This window comes from Pseudonaja textilis, chromosome 1 (genome assembly GCF_049901715.1).
Source record: "Pseudonaja textilis isolate UNSWEBS1 chromosome 1, rPseTex1.2, whole genome shotgun sequence".
Classification (NCBI taxonomy): Eukaryota; Metazoa; Chordata; class Lepidosauria; order Squamata; family Elapidae; genus Pseudonaja; species Pseudonaja textilis.
This window is the reverse complement of record NC_141990.1, coordinates 122067260-122084864: the sequence shown is the minus strand read 5'-3', so window position 1 is coordinate 122084864 and position 17605 is coordinate 122067260. Positions and strand designations below refer to the sequence as shown.

At 38.5% G+C, this 17605-nt stretch overlaps 1 long non-coding RNA gene across 8 annotated transcripts in view; it reads left to right on the top strand.

Moving 5' to 3' along the window:
* The first annotated feature begins 8262 nt into the window (after positions 1–8262).
* Positions 8263–17605, top strand: part of LOC148127794 (uncharacterized) — a 120376-nt gene continuing 111033 nt past the window's right edge. For all 8 annotated transcript variants that reach the window (XR_015740023.1, XR_015740017.1, XR_015740018.1 and 5 more), the window contains exons 1-2: positions 8263–8348; positions 8739–8969. This is a non-coding gene — a long non-coding RNA (uncharacterized LOC148127794). The remainder of the gene's footprint in view (positions 8349–8738; positions 8970–17605) is intronic.

The following is a 17605-nucleotide window of genomic DNA, read 5'->3' as shown; positions in this document are numbered from 1 at the left end:
GCCATCATGAATATAGCATAAAGATGCCTGGCTGCCTAGATATCCACTGCTCTCTAGCTGACTTTGTTGTCACCAAAGAAATTGCTGAGGTGCATTTGCAAACCTCAGGATAATTTTGCTGGGACTCTTAGAGCATTATGCAACAAATCATTGAGTCACAAGGTCTCTCTCTCTCTCTGTGTGTGTATCAGTGGTGGGATTCAATTTTTTTTACTACCGGTTCTGTGGGCATGGCTTGGTGGGTATGGCAGGGGAAGGAGACTGTAAAATCTCCAGTCAGAGGTGGTATTTGTCAGTTCTCCGAACTACTCAAAATTTCCACTACTGGTTCTCCAGAACTGGTCAGAACCATATACACAAAAAAATAGTGAAAACATATATGATGTTGCACACTCAATACAATACACTACATTTATCAAGGAACATGGCCTGTAATTCCTCAAAACCGTATATGCGATTGGTATTATTACCTTACAGCTAGCAGGAGGGTTTACAGCATGTTTATTATGAACAAATAGACAAGAAAGTGCTTGGCTTGGTTTGAGGAGTGAAATGTTTCAATCATGAAAGGGAGTTTCATGTTACTAAGCGTTTCAATAAAGTTTTAAGTTACCTAATAATTGAAGATCAATAACTACTATCTATCTTCATTCAACAAAAAGAGACTGCTTACAGCAACCGCTTGAATGCAATGTTGGACAAAGTTCCTTAGAGAGCACAGTACAAAACAGAATTCAAAAGGACGCCTAATTACTCAAATGCATATGGATTGTCTTATTTATCTCTGCTGGGTAAATAGTCTGAAAAAAATCCCCCTGAGATGAGAATTCCCTTGAACTATTTTCTCTCAAAGTTTTTTTTAATCGCGACAGATATTAAAAAAGAAACTAGGAGAGATCCTATGCTATCTCAAACCTACACAACAATCCAGAATGTCTGTAATATGCAGCAGCAATCTAAGCAGCAGCAATCTAAGTTTCAGAAGTTTTATTGTGGTGAATAGTAATTGTACTATGTATTATATGGTTTCTATGACTCGTTTAGGTGACTTTGTAATGTATTATATTTTGGTTTAGAAATTCTATTTTATTATATGTTTGTACTTGTATTTTACTCTTATCTAGTTTATGGGCTCTTTGGAATAAAAGGTAGCCTAAAATGTTCATAACAATCAATCAGTCAATTGACATATTCAGTATTTTAGTTTTGGAATACAGGAAAGACTTTGAGAATGCTCATTTAATGGTTGGGGGATGTATGGAAACCACTCTTAAATTCTTAAGTAACAATACTGAAATGCCACTTTATTTTATTTTTAAAAAATCCCCAAAGCAATTGACAAATAGTTTTGATAGATTTTTTATTAGCTTTCTACGTTAATTCAAGAATAATATACCAATTTAGAAGTTCCTTCACCAGTAATGTCTGACAATGCAATCCTATGCACATTTACCTACAGCAAAGTTAATTTAATGATATCTTAATAGGATTTATTTCTCATAAAGCTTCATGTAGTTTTCCTAATACATGTTTTAAAAAATCATATTAAGTTAGAGCTGACTTTTACATAAGTACCAGATATTGAAAGACATAATTAAGCAGCAAACAGAAAATAAGTGAAATGTTTTGACTAGCTGCTTTAATGTGGTGATTAGTTTTTTTGAACACTAATAGCTTTTACTTGGTCTCATATAATTTTACCTGCTTTTTTTAAATTGGAAAATCTCACTAATGGAAATCTGCAGAATCAAGTCACTTTGCTTGTCAGAAGGTTGCAAAAGATGATTATGGGACACTGCAATAGAGTCAATTGCCAAGTGTCCAAATTTTGATCACATGACCATGGGGATGCTGCAACGGTCATAAGTATGAAAAATGGTCATAAGTCACTTTTTTTCTGGGCCATTGTAACTTTGAATAGTCACTAAATGAGCTATTATAAGTCAAGGGATACCTGTATATTTTATTTATTTTGATAAATCATATTCTTTTTGCTGAACATAATGTTAAAAATGCTTTATATTATTTTAAAATAATACAACAGTCCTGTGCTGTAATAAAAGTTAAATATATAGAAAAATTAAAAATGTGCTCAGTTAATATTAGAGAAGCAAAAGCTAATATCTCCTTGATCTAAAATTCTGCTTAATGTTAATGAAATCTTGCAATTCTTCTTAAAGGGAACATTCACAAGTATTTGATAGATTTCTTCCGGGGTTAGAAATAAGGCAGTAATGAATTACATTTCTAATGGAGGTTATACCTAAAAAAGTGTGTGGGTGTGAAGCATCACACGCATACATTTATGATGAACCGTTTTTGCTACCCAGTTCAACGGGATGCTGGTTTACTGACCTACCAAAGTCCTTGGGTTGTAGATAAATTAATCTATAAATATTCATCCATATCATTAATGTATATATCAATGACTATACTTTTAAAGGAGAATATTGGTAGTTCAGAGGTGAAATAAGGGTCTTTGGTGCACACTCTCTGAGCTTGGTTATTTTCTTTCAGGTGTTTCATTAGCTACAATAGATGATGTTACCTAGTTTGGGTAATGAAACATTTGCAAGAAACTCATTGAGCTCAGACAGCACCAAGGAGACCTCTCATGAAATTTAAAAACATACCTAAAGACTGATAATAAGTAGGTGTATTACATTTTAGCCCTAATTTCAGCTTTGTTAAGTATGATATACATTCTAAATAGCAAATGTCAGAGGTCTCAGAAAGTGACCCAGTTACAGTGGAGAACAATTAAAAACAAGCAAAGTTCACTCAGCCTTTTAGTTCAAATGCTTTTGGGGGAGGTGGCACCAGCAAGGTCTTTTAAAACTTATGAAAGACTTGCGGGATTGGGACCATTCATATCTCTGAAGGACTGATAGCTCTTCAAAGTACAGAAGGCACAATTCCTGCATCCAGCAGTTGACATTCTTTGATGGTCAATGTCATATTAATTCTGAGGGGTCAAGCAGAAACAATCCAATTATTTCTGGAGACTGTCTATCTCACAAATAACCTGGCCATATACCTTTATACTTATAAATAGGTCCTTGATTTGCACTGGAAGACCACTGGAAACCATATGGTGAAAGCCATGTGATCCTTGGGAAAAGTCTTTAAATGGATTCTTTAAAGAATGACAGTCAGCTAATAAGTTTAAATCCATTTTCACTTGCAGTCTTGCTCAGTTTTAGGAGTCAAAACTTTATAGTGGAAGATATTGTTTGAATGGCTCCTGACATCCCTGGATTTTTGCTGGACTGGTGGATGCAACATTGTCTTCTCATTCTTTACATTGGTGGCCCTGAAATTCAGCAGGCAAGAGATGAGATGCTTGTTCTTTTATGTCCATGGCAGTGCAGGAAATTAAGCAATCTGATTTACATCTATCTCGGCTCTTCAAAAGGACCACGGTTGCCTTGAAACTTTGCTTCTAGTTAGGGTGGAAAAATATGACCTTTCTCTGTAGAATTAGAGCCCTTATACTTCCAGGAGAGAAGTATTTATCATTTCTGATGGATATCTACGATCACTTGAAAAGCATACTCACTGCCAGCATCATAATGAGGGGCTTTTGTAACATAACAAAAGCCAGCATCATTCAATTTCCTCCAGTTGCATGCAGCTCCTGGCTTTTGATGTCTGTGGACCTCCCTTTAATCTCTACACATGTACCTTTGCTAACAGGTCTTAGATGAACATAAATTGAAAGAGGAACGATAGAATTCAGTATGGGGAGGAAATATATTTTGTCCATGATTTACAAGTTCTCTGGAGCTCCAAAGCATTAACAGGTTGTTTTACATGAAAGAACAGACTAAGGCAGTGCTTATCTCATTAATGGGAAGGTATAAAGAAAGAATTACAACATGGGACAAATATCTGATCTCCTTCAGTATGTTGCATAAAGAAATCCCTTTCAGTTATTACAAAGTGTATACCAAGTAAACTGGTATCTTAAGCAGCAATTGATAAGCATTTGCAAGCTAAGCAGTTCTGAAAAGTCAGTGTTGCGGAAGAAGGAAACAGCCAATATGTATTTCAGTAATAAATGCATTTTATGGGATAAATGAATTATTTGAGACATATCCAAAGAAGTTTTTTTTAACACTTGATCTGTGACTGTTATATTCATCTCAAAATTCCCTAGGAATTCTGGGTGATATGATTTCATTTTACTCTTCTAAGAACTTGCAAGGAAGGATTAGGTTAAGAAATCGATAGTATGACTTTGAAGATAGATATGAATCCAGGTCTCTGGATGCTGTTTAAACTCAGTATAAGAAAACTTATGCTAGAACTGTGTGCTAGTTATATAGTGAACAAGTTTATTCTGGACATACTGTGCCCTTCTGGACAGAGAAGAGATAGGGAAGGTATAAGAGGAGGTTTGGTATAGCCTCTCTTAATGTGTCCTCCAAAGCTTTCCTTTGTGATATCTTAATATCTTTTGTCTTTAACCTTTGGCATTCAGTGACACTGAATTTTAGTATTTCATATACGGTTTTGGAAACTGACAGTTTCAGTGAGATCTCATTGAGCCCATGCTGATTGTTAGAAGTCTGGCAGCATTTGATAGAGAATAGTTTTGGCCACTTGATGTGATACATATCTGACAGAATACTTTAGTATATTGGATAACTGACTTCTGATGTTTGGCTCTATGAATATTTGCTGTTCTATAAATATTTGATACACTAGATGCTTCTTTCCAGCAAGTCAGAGTTGATATTTGAAATAGTCAATATAGTAGATGGCAGTGTATAATTTCTAAACAGAGGAGTCACAGATGAAATCTGACTCAAACACACTCTGAATCTCAGCTCGTATGTCTCATATGTACGAGGGTGGTAGAAATACACACAGAACTGGGGATATCCTCCCGTTTGTACATATTCCATATTCATTCAAAGCAGGAATTTACTTAGCCTTGGCAATAGGGACGTGTGCATCTCTGATGTTCATACTAACATTTAAAAATATTTAATTTAGGGCAGGATCCAATCCGAATCAGTCGCTGGGACCAGGGTTTTCTGAGCTTTTGGATGCATACTGGAGCCCATCCTTGGGGAACTTCTCTCTAGCACACACACTCAACCAGAAAGAAGTTCCTTAAAGATAGGCTCCTTCCTGAGTCTGAAAGCTTGGAAGAACAAAACCTCTGGTCCCAGTGATTGACCCAGATTGGATCCTGCAACATTAACCTGGGACATGTGTATTTGCCTTCATTCATTTACTTTAGGGCTCTACAATTTCCTCTCTGTTGAGGGCAGCAAGTAATTTTTGATAATGTCTTGGGTCCACACCACAAAAATTGATAGGAATGGGCTAGAAGAGTAACCAATTTACTGTTACTTAACAGGGAGATGGTGGCATATAAATTTAATAAATAAATAATTTTCACTTCATTTCATTGCTTCGAGAACCAGCTGTCCAGGGAATCCTCCACTGGAAGACCTGACTGCTAAACACTAATAGCCTGTGAAAGTGACTAAAAACATCAGTTCTTTTTACTTTCATTCATCCATTTATTTTTTTTAACAATCTCCAAGCCTCTCTCATCATTCCTTACCAGCAGCGGTGGGATTCAAATTAACAACTGGTTCTCTGCCCTAATGATTTCTTCCAACAACCGGTTCACCAAACTGCTCAGAAAGTTAACAACCGGTTCTCCCAAAGTGGTACAAACTGGTTGAATCCCATCCCTTGCAACTGGCCTCTGGTTTGAATGGGAAGATCTTCATTTGTTTTCCTTCTGTACTGGGAGTCAATCCTCTTCAGTTTTGTCTTTCCTATAACATGATACACTTTTGGGGACTTTGGAAAACACTGTAGCTATACTAAGTCAAGCAGCTGCTTAAACCGGGAGTCAAAAGCATTCTCATCAGCAGGGGTCTCCAACCTTGGCAACTTTAAGACTTGTGGGTTTCAACCCCCAGAATTCCAGCCAAGCTGGCTGAGGAATTCTGGGAGTTGAAGTCCACAAGTCTTAAAGTTGCCAAGGTTGGAGACCCCTGCTCATGAGACTAAGTTAGACTGCATGGATCCTGCATATGACACCTCTGATTGATTTGAAATAAAGTGCCTTCCCTCTTTACCCAACTGGTAAAGCAGGGTTTTGTCTCTATCTTCTCAGCTGCTGAAACTTGTGTGAAATCATAACCTCCTTGTAATACAGGTTGTCTTCAGCTTGTGACCATTTGCTGAGTTGACCACTGGAAGTTACTGCAGTGCTGAATAAAGTGACTTATGACCAGTCTTCACACTTACAATGGTGACAGTGTCCCTGCAGCCTTGTGATCAAGATTCAGGCACTTGGCAACTGGCATGTAGTTACCATGATTGCAGCATCCTGAAGTCACAAGATGACCATGCATGACTTTCCCAGAAGGCTTCTGACAAGCCAAAATCAACTGAGGAAGCCAAATTTACTTAACTGCTGTGGCAAAAAAAAAAAAGATTGCATCACTTAGTGACTGAAGTTCCAGACCCAATTGTACTAATAAGTCGAGGACTAACTGTAAACCAGTGGAGTTCTGTATCAATGGCTTGCCATTCCTCACCTAAAAAAGAACATTTGGTAACTGTATAATTCTGGTCCAAAGGAACTGTGCAGTTTGGTCCCTTTACAGTAGACTAATATGAGAGGTGGCTGAGGAGGGCTGCTGGGATCATCCTCTACACCATGGGCCAGTTCACGGGGAAAGCATAAACCAGTTCTGTTCTGGTGTGTGTAATGGTATGCGAGAATGATTTTGAGAAACTGGGGGAAAGAGCTGCAGTCTAGTCAACAATCTAATAAATGATAGATGAGTCTGAAAGAGGAGGGGTGGGGAGTTTTTAGTAGCATACAAATAAAAGATGAGCATACTTTTAGGCTTGCAACATTCTCTTAAATAACCTTACAATAAATATAGAATTAGTATTCATTGTTATGCTTCTTGCCTGGACTAACTTGAAGGGCAAACACCAATCTTCCTACAGAAGACTAGAGCTCTTAATAGATTGCAAGTATGGGCAATATTGGCTGTAAAAATAACTCACCTATAAATTTTGCTCCTTGCTTAGTAAACACTAATTGCATTTGACAAACGAGATCCTTTAATTGAAGCAGGGGTACACATACCATGCTGAAAACAGATGCGCCTCTTGCCTTGCATCCCATGTCATACTTTTTTCTGGACCCCATTGGGAACTTCGTGAATGGATGGTGCAGTTTTATTTCTTAGCACAATTGTTTGAAGTACAAGATGAGTGGCGTGCAACTTGAACAGCGTCTGGGCCAGAGATGTGTGAAATAATAGAATATTGTTGAGTTGCCACAGGTCACGGTTCCTTAGAGAGAAATCTCCTGTAATTTCATGAGGTCCTCCTTCTATTTCTTTTGGTTGGTGCTGCATCTCCCAAGACATTCTAACATTGAGGCATCTACAAGGAGGATCCAAAAAATCAAGGAGATGACTGCAACTGCACAGTTGAATCCCTGATCCTTTTTAAAGTAAATTACACACCAACGTCTTCTAAAAAAAGGAAGTGGAGCTTTGATCGCACGGCTGCCATTTTGATATTTTTCAACCCCCTGGAGGACAGCCCTATCCAACATTATGCATTATTCACTTATTTAACTTGCTATCCAGCCAACTCATAAAACTTCTCTGTAATTGACCATGACCCTATGAAACAACACATTTAAAAACAGCTCAAATAGCAATTCGAGCAAACCTATGGGTAGAGGCTTTCCAGCTCTTCAAAATCTTCATTGTCAATTCTGTAGTCTCTCTTAGTTTTCTTGAATTTAATCTGAGTCCCATTTTTTTTCACTGTACTCCTTGACTTCCATCTCTAGAACTGGCAGATAATTTGTACTTTCAGTCATCGTCTTGCAAGTTACTTCAGTTAAAATTCTCCCATTATCCAACACTTGATAGATCCAGTGACTTGATAATCTTTGGTACGTCACCGTCCTTCTGCCCTTCAGCCCCTCTTAAATCCATTGACAATCCATTGACAAGGAAAATAGTCTTATTCAGCATAGCTTCAGGGCATACTGTGCTGACATTTATTTGGGGTTGTGGGGGAGGGGGGAGGCTTAGTAAGAAATATTCCCTGCATATGTAACAGGGACATGTTTGTGTTTAATCTGGCCAAACTGCTGCTGTCGTGTTTAGTTTTGCCGTGTGATGCAAATTAAGGACATTAAGGCAGGGCACCAACTGAGCATGTACTATAACAGGAAGGCGTCACAGCCAAGAAAGCCTCCAGGAGACAATTATATGAGACAGTCTTTTAAAAGAAGTGTTTGCTGTGAAAACAAATCCTTTAATGCTGTAGCCTAGAAGGTAGAATATAGATGGGGAGCTTAAGAGAGAGAGAGAGAGTGAGGGAGAGATTTTAATGCTTTACTACATGGGTTCTTTCAGAAAAGAGTGATTGTGTTAATGGATAGGGAGCTGTGCAGATTAATTCTTACATGCATATCTCTTGATTCGTAAGCTTTGGCTGTTTTCTAGTTGAATGAATTTTGAATTCTGAATGAATTTTGAATTCATCAAAACAGACTCACCTTCTGCACTTGACAATTGCATGGACAGTAATTGAACATGGTGGCCGGTGGGGATGAGAAAGTGAAATTTTAAGAGGTGGTGTTTTTTGGGGTGTGTGTGTGTGTCATATCTTTCTGGTACTTCTGATACCATTGACTGAATAATTCCAACCATGATTTTATTCAGGCATGTGAAGTCTCTTTGTGCAAGCTAGAACAGGTGTGAAAAGTTCTGCCATGCTTCAATCTTTCTCCTAATATGGTTGGAATAAGCACACTCTTGCCTTAAGCCCTCTCTGTAAGCCACCTTTCTGTCTGGAGAATTTATACAACACTCTGTCCTATCACCTGTCAATCAGTCTGGATGGAGCTTCAGAGATGCTGTTGCATGGACCGTTCCTCCTGTACTTGTAAGAACGTAAGTTGGTCTCTGAACATGCTTGCTTTAGCTCTTTTGTTTGCTGTGTGGTGTTGTTTTTTGATTATCCTCTAATATTCCCAAATTGGTATTTACTGGGACCCATTTTTAAATGTGTAATCCAGCTGGCCTACAAAAACTCAACTTCAAAATGAGGGTGTGGGGAAAATAGGGGGAGGAAAGAGTGTTAGATATGTTCACCATACTGAGTTATTTATAAAAATAAGAAAGGTAGGATAAAAATGAACAAATAAACTAAAATAATTGTTTATTGCCTTGAGTTCACTAATACATATAAAAAGGTGGGATAAAAATATTATTATTATTATTATTATTATTATTATTATTATTATTATTATTATTATCATCGTTGTTGTTGTTGTCATTGTTGTTATTGTTGTTCATTGCACAGTCAGCCAGGTGTTCAGACTGGGTTTGGCATTTTTGTCTACCTATTGTATCCTTACCAAGGACTTGGGATAGGCAAATCTGGAAGTTTGATGGTGTTACAGATATCGCCGCAGGATGGAAGCTGTTCCAAGAAAAGCTGCCTTCTGCAATTGACTGATGGCAAATTTGTGAATGCCTATGGTGTTCAAATGGTGCTCCAGTTGTTTTGGGATTGTACCCAAGGCACCTATTACTATTGGTACTACCCTTGCTTGCCTTTGTCATAGTCGTTCTATTTCTATTTGTAGGTCTTTGTATTTTGTTATCTTCTTTTCCGCTGTCTCCAGGCACTGCCACAGTCACTATCCAGACTTTTTTGTCTTTCTTATCGATAAATGTTAAGTCCGGGGTGTTATGTGGCAGGTGCCTGTCTGTCTGGACTCTGAAGTCCAAGAGCAACAAAAACAACAACAATAATTATCATCATTATACAAAAGTGTGAACGATTATGTGAAAACAGCACAAAATAATAAACAAGACACTAAAAAGCTAAAGAGTATTTGATTTTAAGGCTATGTCCCCTTTCTGTCTGATGTCTGGTAACCCTAAATGTAAGTGGATGTGGTTAGCAATGCCATCTGGCTTATAAATGGTGCTCATAATTAGCCAGTCAAAGTTCCACCCTTTTCTATAAGTGTGCAGATCAGAGGTGGTATTCAGCAGGTTCTGACCAGTTCTGGAGAACTGGTAGCAGAAATTTTGAGTAGTTCAGAGAACTGACAAATACCACCTCTGACTGGAGATTTTACAGTATCCTTCCCCTGCCACACTTACCAAGCCATGCCCACAAAACCGGTAGTAAAAAAAAAATTGAATCCCACCACTGGTGCAGATACCATTGTACAGAATGCCTACGTTATTTAAGGGCCCCTATACCCTTGTAAGTGCATTTAGGATTGCAACATTAAAATTCAATCCTCAGAATACTTACCTAAGAGTAAATCTTGCTCATAAGAATGGGCATCCATAGAGTTGCTCTGTAAGGTACTAAATCTAAGAACAATTATATAGAAATAATTTTTGCTAACTAGCATGAGGCTGGGTAAATAGGATCTTTAATGCTGCAATCTTGTATAAATAGATCCATTTAAAGATAGCTAGATATCTTTTGACCATTCTGCTGCTTCCAGTCATGCAATAGAATAATCAAGCAAGCAAATATCCATTAACCATGGCTTGTTTGTTCAATTAGATTAGTATTTCAAAATCAATAATTTCTTATGCAATTATTTTCCACCCAACCTTATAGCTATAGGATTGACTATAACAGGGCATGATAAACTCTATGAATTTAAAACAAAACAACAGACCATAATCTGGGCTGAACTATTGCTTTCTAGTACAGTAAATCCAAAACTAACTGCTAAAATTTTATCTATTTTTGTGTTGCTTCCTTAATCAGGATTTACATCCTAAACTACAAAATCCAGATTCCTAGTGGTTGGCAGCATACAATCAGTTTTCACCATCTTGTTGCTGTACTCTATGTAATAGACACCCACAATCTTTGGAGGCAATCTGCTCCACTGGTTAATTGTTCTCACTCATTTCTCCTTAGTTCTAGGTTGCTTCTCTCTTTGTTAAGTTTCTATCCATTGTTTCTTGTCTTGCCATCTGGTGCGTTGGAAAATAGGTTGATGCCCTCATCTGTATGGTAGTCCCCCAAATATAGAACCCTGCTATCATGTCACCCTCAGCTTTTCTTTTCATTAGGCTAGCCATACATAATTCCTGTAACTTCATATGTTTTAGCTTCCCTCTATCCCTCTAATCATCTTTGTTGCTCTTCTTTGCACTTTTTCTTGAGTTTCAAGGTCTTTTTTATTTTGTGGGGATCAAAACTGGATGCAGTATTCCAAGTGTGGTCTTACTAAGGCTTTGTAAAGTGATACTAAAACTTTACATGATCTTGATTCTGTCTTTCTGTTAATGCAACCCCAGGTGGTGGTATAGGAAATACATGGCTCAATAATAGTAACTGCAAGGGACCTTGGTGTCCTAGTAGACAATCACTTAAATGTGAGTCTGCAGTATGCTCTAGTCTCAAAAAAAAAAAAAAAAGCCAATGCAACCTAGCAGCTACTAGTATTTAGCCAGATACCACCTATACTATACTTGTATACTTGTTTTTATTGCCTAAGAGTAAACCCTTACTTTTCTCATCACTGAATTTCATTTTGTTAGATAGGGCCCAGTGTTCAAGTCTGTTGAGATCCTTCTGGACCTTGAGCCTATCTTCTGGAGTGTTGGCTATTCCTGCCAGCTTGATGTGGTCTGCAAATTTGATGAGTTCCTCTTCTATTCCCTCATCTAAGTCATTGATGAAGATAGTAAGACCACACCTAGAGTACTGCATCCAGTTTTGGTCACCACATTATAAAAAAGATGTTGAGACTCTAGAAAAAGTACAGAGAAGAGCAACCAGGATGATTAGAGGACTGGAGACTAAAACATATGAAGAACGGTTACAGGCATGGCTAGTCTAGTGAAGAGACGAACCAGGAGACACATGATAGCAGTCTTCCAATATTTGAGTAAGCAGTAAAACGAAAACCTTAAACATAGGCTTTGAATAGGCAAACCAATACAGAGAGAGGATATTAATGACAATCCTTGTTGGGGATATTATTGAGTTTTCAGTTACCTTTATCAAGGTAATTGACATTCTTGTTTATTTTAGTGGATGCAGCATAACTGCAGCTTTATTCCTTTGCATATGTGTTTGCTCTGCCAAACCTAGATCAGGCTGGTACTGCCTACCCAAGCTTTTTTCTGGGCTAAGGTTTAGGATTTATGTATGAAAGAAGTAGGAAGGGGAAAATTACCTCAATTAGGTAATGAGCAGAACCCTTTGATTTAACTGTTTCTGAATCACCCAATTGTGGGGGAACGGGCTGTAATGTATTCTGCACGTGCAATTATTTTTGACACTTAATAGAAGCAACACTATTTTATTTAAGTAGAAAACCCTGTTAGAATGACTTAGTTGGGCTTTTAAGAATTGAAAAGAAAACCCCACAATGAACATATAAGCAATTAATCTGCAGACCTTCCTTGAATAATGAATTTCACTGTAATTGCCCCACTATCAGCTGTTGATTTGCAATCCAGGCTAGGCAACCATTTGGCTTCCCCATGAAAATTCAGAATTGTCTTGTTCTAGTAAACAGATGCTGTGATGATATACGGTGGTAGTTAAACTATCTGCTTTGTTTACCAATTTTGTTTCATACTTCATTTGCTGGCTTTCTCCAGCATCTCACAGTGTATGATGATGCAGGCACAGTTGCACGCTTGGAAACAGTCTCTTGGCTACTCTCCAAGAGCTGCATCCCTGTGCCGGAGACTCTTCTGCCTGTGCTTCTATGAGAAGCCATTTATGTTGCATTTGGCATCATTCTGATGTTCCTCCATACCTCCCTGAGAGTTTTTAAGAAGGTGGAGCAAAATGCTCAGAGAAATGCATTGGGACAAAGTGCGATCCTTCAGGTTTAGGCCATTTTTTAAAATAGAGGAATTCAACTGATGGCTTTATGTTGTAAGCTGCCCAGAGGTTGTTGGATATGAGATGGGTGACAAATAAATTTCATTATTAAATAAATAAGCAAACAAATAAAATAATGATTACTGACATGAATCGAAGGGGTATAATACTCAGTTTATTAATGCCCACAAACAGTAACCTAAATCCGCATTTCTCCCATTCAATAGTCGTTATTTAAAGTCTAGGTGACACCAGAGGTGGTATTCAGCAGGGTCTGACCAGTTCTGGAGAACCAGTAGCAGAAATTTTGAGTAGTTCTGAGAACTGGCAAATACCACCTCCGACTGGAGATTTTGCAGTATCCTTCCCCTGCCACGCCCACCAAGCCATGCCCAAAGAACTGGTAGTAAAAAAAATGGAATCCCATCACTGGCTCAATTGTCAAGGATTACTTGTATTTTCTCTCAAATTTTCCCTGCCATGCCCTCTTCCAGTTCCCCAAGCCACTCCCACAGAACCGGTAGTATAAAAAATCTGAATCCCACCACTGGGTGACACCTAAAATATAGAAGTGTGATGAAATGTGGTGTGGAGGTGGGTCACCAGGAGGGAGGCCCGAGTGGCAACTTACTCCAGAGGGTATGTGTGAGAGAAGGAAGATGATGACAGTCCCTCCCAAATAGTTCCAGAGTATATTGTAAATGCAAATAGTAGAGTCCTCAGTCTGGCAAAATTTTGTCTATCAAAGTGAAACAATAAAGGTCTCAAGTTGGAAGAATTGCCAGCTCACATTCTTGGTTTTGGGCCTGACAAGTACAGCTTGATTTATTTATACACCACCTTGATTATCTTTCAAAAATAACTTGAGGTGGCAAACATAAGCAACACACCTTCCTCCTCCCATTTTCTACATCTTGTGAGGTGAGTTGGGCTAAGAGTGACTGGCTCAAGGTCACCCAATTGGCTTTCATGCCCAAGGCAGGACTAGAACTCATGGTTTCCTGCTTTCTAGCTTGGTGCCTTAACACTAGAAAAACTGCCTCACTCCCTCTCCCTTTTTCCCTCCCTCCCTCCCTCCCTCCCTGCCTCCTTCCTTCCTTCCTTCCTTCCTTCCTTCCTTCCTTCCTTCCTTCCTTCCTTCCTTCCTTCCTTCCTTCCTTCCTTCCCCTTTTTCAGAATGAATCCAAATTATAAAGAAGCCAGTAAAAAAGGGATTTCACCTGCCTTGTTCTCAATTCCATAAGGTTATGTAATCCCTTAAAAACTGAATCAAATTTTATGCTTTCTGAGAATTGTTAGAACTGTTTTAAAATTTAAACAATACAGCCAAAAGATGAACAGAGATAGATGCAAGCACTTTGTATTGACTTGTCAGTACCTACATTACAATAACACAGTTAAAATCAGCCTCAAATATAAGACCTAGCAAGAGCATTAATTAAGCCTATAACATATGCAGGAAAGCAATCAATGGGAAGCCTTACGCCCATGGAAGGCTATCTTTTTAAAATTATTAAAAGGAATTCATGGTTTTAGAAATGTTTTAGAATTGTTAGGATCTGTAAAAGTGCAAAGGCAGAATGAATGTGTAATGGTACTGGGTTACACACTGGGAGTTGAAATCAACAAGTCTAAAAGTTGTCAAGTTTGGAGAACATGGTATAGGCTAAGGATGCCTGACCATTGACTACAAAACTTATCTTGTCTCCCTTTCTTTCTCTTTTCATAGGATAATGGGTTACGAACATAAGAAGGGAGGACCCCATTCCATCCTTGTCATCCAGACCTCTCACCAAACTGTCCCATCCACCACCTGTCAGTGAACTCCCAAGTAATAGAGCAAAAGACCACTTAAAGTTTTCCACTCATATTGACACTTGAGCCGAAACTGACTGAGCGTGCCACCTGCTAGGAAATTGCCAAAGGTCAAAACTCCATCAAAACCATAGGAAATGCCCTCAGGATATGAAAATCCCTTGCACTCGCAATAGGATTCTCCAGTACAGGCCAATCTCCCGAGGTCAGCCCTTGGATACACAAGGAGGCAGAGATTATCACACCCCTCAGAGAGAGATGACCGTATTTCCTCTGTACAGGACTCAGCTCAACCTCCTGAGGCAAACTTTGGCTTTCTGAAACAAAGACCAAATTGGCCTATAAATATTTCTAGCCCTATTTTTCAATGGGGGCCATCTTTGATTGCTAAGGTGTCTATTTTGCTCTCAAATAAATTCTTCCTCTACTTCAAGCAGGTGTATTGTGCTCCTTCACCCACCCCGAAACAGACCAAGAATTTTCTTTTAACACACACACACACACACCATTGCTGCTTACTGACATCATATGAATTCAATCGCCCACTGAACCAGCATCAATTATATCCAGCCTACAATTGTTCTTTCTGTCTGGATAGCCCTTTGCAGTTGACCTTCAAGGCCTCATGTCTATAGATTGCTTAGAATCCTGCTGAGATTTTAAGAGAATTCATCGTTTTGAAATCTCTGGAAGCCATCACATTTGCCTGGTGCAATATGATGAGGTTTTTATGAATTTAATTCAGCGGCTGGCCTCAAAGAAAACTCTTCTGAATTTTGTGAGAAAAATACTAATGTGATTCTTGCCTTTCATTATTTCATTTCGGCCTTGGTGGCTGCAAGCACAACTCCCGTCCCCCCCAATATTGTCTGGACATGTACATCTATGCAACAAACCAGAGTAAATTTTGAAATAGATCGAGTCTCAGAAGACACAGTTACTTTCATGCTTCCAGGAAGGGTGCTTTGGTCATGCATGATGCATTGTGTAGTTCCCCTTCCAAATGCTTTGCCTCACTAAGCTTCTGCCATCACAGACCCAAAGCAGTCAATCTTAGATTCTGTTCTCTCATATTGACCTGTGCTCTTCTGCCCCCTAGAGGGCACAGAAGCCCATTCTATTTCATTTCATTTCATTTCATTTCATTTCATGCCAGAGGAATCAGTGACTGCTGTTCACCTCTGCGATGCCTTTGAACTTTGATTATTCATTCACCAGGTTTATTAGCAGAATGGTAGGAAGCTCCCAGCCAGGGTTCTAAAATTCAGGAGCAAGGTCCTCCCAACCACAGGCTTAGATTCTGGATTGTTCTTAACAAGAGAATAGTCCACTGTCTGTGCCCCCCAATGCATGGTACCACATGCTACTCAGCATGTTTGTCGTGGAGGAAAGATAGTTTTTCAATTGCGAATTTGAAGCAGAAAATGAAAGTTGCCATGGGGTGCTAAATATAAAACAAAATTGGTAAAAAAAATCAATACACCAAATACAATCTAGGCGAATATGACCTTGTTGATGACCCTCACTCTGTCAAAGACCTTGGACTTCTCATATCGAATGACCTAAGTGCCAGAGCTCACTGCAACAACATTGCAAAAAAGGCTTTAACTGTTGTAAATCTGATCTTATGAAGCTTCTTCTCTGATTTGCAAACTAGGGCACACACAACCTTTGCTAGACCAATACTTGAATACAGCTCTACTGTCTGGAATCCACACTGTATATCAGACATTAATACAATTGAGCGAGTCCAGAAGTATTTTACCAAAAGAGTACTACACTCCTCTGTTCGCAACACCTACCCTATACCACCAGACTTGAGATTCTAGGCTTAGACAACCTTGAACTATGCTGGCTAAGATTGGACTTAAGCATAGTACATAAAATGATGTGTTACAATGTCTTACCAGTTAATGAATATTTAAGCTTTAACCATAACAACACAAGAGCACACAACAGATATAAACTAAATATAAACCACTCCAAACTTGATTGCAGGAAGTACGATTTCAGCAGCAGAGTGGTCAATGTCTGGAACTCGCTACCTGATTCTGTTGTCACCTGCTCAAACCCCCACCCCCTCAAACTAACCTCTATCAACCTCATCCCATTCTTAAGAGGTCTGTGAGGGGCGTGCATAAGTGCACAATCGTGCCTACTGTCTGTCCTGTTGTCCCCAATTATTAGTCCCTATTTCAGGTATGTAAACTAATGTTTATTCTGATTTCTATTATATTATAGGCATTTGACTACATAAACAAACAAACAAATAAATAAAGACATTTCAGAAAAGAAAACTTTGGTTTTCCCTTCCTAAAGATCTTTAGCATCTTTCCTCCCATCTTTTCCATCACAATCCATTTAAAAAGAGAAGATTGTTCCCTCCATTCTAGTGTTCCAAAAATACCACAAACAAACAACACTCCCCCAATATTTCCTCCTTATTATTTTGATATTTCAAAATTCTGGGAGTTAAAGTCTATAAATCTTAAAATTACTAAAGTTGGACACACCTAATGTAAGCACAAGAACTCAACCTGGAGAGTAATTTCTTCTACATTTGGACATATAGATATGGGAGCTGCCCAGAGTTGGTTGAAAGATGGGTGGTCTGTATAAATGTTTAAATGGACAGACAGATGTGCTTAAACAAATATTAACCAAATAACCACCATTCTAATTAGTTCTTGAGGCTGCAAATGTCTGGAACATTTCTTTTGTAATCTCTGAAACATCTATGTTGATTTTTTTTTTTTGCATGTTCAGATAGTCCTTGACTTACAACAGTTCTTTCAGAGACCGTTTAAAGTTACAACAGCACTGAAAAAAAATGACTTAGGATTGTTTGTCACATGGCCGTTGCAACATTCCCATGGTCATGTGATCA